The following is a 2,116-nucleotide window of genomic DNA, read 5'->3' as shown; positions in this document are numbered from 1 at the left end:
GGAGAGGTCAACTTCTACCTGACGCAGTTGCTTTCGGGCATGGGTACTTTAAGCAATACCTTCATTGGTTTAAGCTATCAGTTCGCCTTTTTGCCCGGAATACCGAGGAATCGGCAGAACATGCTATCCTTTTCTGTCCCAGGTTATTTTCAAGGCGTCAACAACTTCAAAATTTGAACGCTGAAAATGTTGTGAGTGAAAGGTGTTGCGACGAACAGTCGTGGCGTGCTATAGTCGTCGGAATCTCGCAAATCATGCGCAATCTGATATACGAATCAGGAAAGGTGATAAATTGAGAGAGCGAGATAGTCAACCAAACTTGACAAGCTAAAGGAAGACCTCGGGGCCTCGTATGACACTAAAATTCAAAAGCAACTTGATCTTAGGGCGCTAACCCTAATCCGGACTTATACGTGCAGTGAGATTTAAAAGGTCTCACGTACTCATCTACGATCTTTCCTGCAGCAAGGGGAAGCGGAGAAACTATCCGTTGGCGTTGGCGAAAGAGGAAAAAGGAGGAGGAGGAAAAAGAAGGAGGGGGGGAAGGAGAATGAAGGAAAATGAGAAACAGGATGCAGTGAAAACGGTGAAATTAATTAGTGCATGAGCACAGCCTACCCCTTGATGTAGTATCATAGGGTGAAACCAAGTGGCACATCTGCTGGCATACGAAGCCCATGGTGGTTTTAGTGGGACGAACCCACTCACGGCAGCTGACACCCGATAGGCCGACATGTCTCAAAATCTCATACAAACTTTAGGCTCGTTGAGCGACCCGTTCCCGTGATCCGATCTGGCCCAAATCTGGCATGAGACCTTGTACTAGGCCTAGGATTAATTTAAGCCCGCAGCGCATAACATTTAACAAGCTTGAAATTTCCCATACAAATTTGGGGCAGTATAATTGTATATTTTTCGGTTCAACCTGATAACAAAAATTTCAAAGAATGTTAGTATTGTTTGGTTAAGTCGATTTCATGGTACATCAAAAAAATTCTAATTTGTTGATGTATTCATAAAAAAGTAAGAAAACTTTATTCTCACTCACAAGTCTGTGATTCAATGGGACTTTACCCTACAATTTGAATTAACGAAAAAAAAGACCAAACAATTTTGCCACCGTTCAGAAGTAAACGACTTTCAGTCTTTGTTTACAGTTTAAGATTTGCATTCGTGGTTTGCGAAAAAGCCTAACAGCTGATTAAACAACAGATTGGTGCAGATTGAAAATTCTTTCTGTCCCAATGAACCCAACTGGTTTCAGGGTTTCTTAAACTTTAATCACGGTTCTAATTATCTTATCATCGTTATGTTTGGTAAACTCTTTCCAGTAGTATGCCAAACAAGTTAAGAAACAGACCTCATATATATGGGTATCTGGGGTCTACGGCTAAGCTTATAGATTTGGAATTATGAAATAATCTAAAGATTTTAGGAATAAAGACAGCCGATGACTTTCTTTGTATTTAGCCACAGTATTAGAAAAAAAAACCCAAATACAACTAGCTACATGCTAGCATCCTTAGTGGGTTAAGTCGATAACCAACTGAGGATGCTAGCAAGTAGTTAGGTAAAAACTAGTTTTTGATTCATTCAGCCGAAAGGGTTTTCTAATTTTTTTTTAAATATTAAAGATTTTAGTCTAAATATCTAAAACTACAGATTCATGTTCTCAGCAGCTATTTGATTGAATCTCAAGAGGGAGATGATGAAACGATAGAAATGCCTGGAAAGCTTGGCAGAGCGATTTACTTATTTCAACAATAATGAACAAAGAATTTGCGGTAATTTCGGAAAAGCGAAATTTTAATTTTGATGCCAAATGACTAGAAATGCATAAAACGTCGAGAAAAAACTTCATCATTTTAATCGCAGTGTCCTCTGAACGTCGTTTGGAGCTGCAAATCGCCAATTGCTTTAGAGTTATTTTAGAAATGGAATAAAAAATTTCAGGATTGCTTGTCAACCCTTCTCATGGATTGCTTTGCTTCAGATTTTACTTAAAATCATAGAAAATTGGTTTGATTTGAGGATCCAAACCAATTTTTTTGCGTAGAAATTTCAACTGGAAAAGTTCCAGAAACGTTTCCAAAAAGCTTGAATGATCATTATTCAT

This window comes from Uranotaenia lowii, chromosome 2, assembly GCF_029784155.1.
Source record: "Uranotaenia lowii strain MFRU-FL chromosome 2, ASM2978415v1, whole genome shotgun sequence".
In the NCBI taxonomy this organism is placed as follows: domain Eukaryota; kingdom Metazoa; phylum Arthropoda; class Insecta; order Diptera; family Culicidae; genus Uranotaenia; species Uranotaenia lowii.
This window is presented reverse-complemented; position numbering follows the sequence as displayed.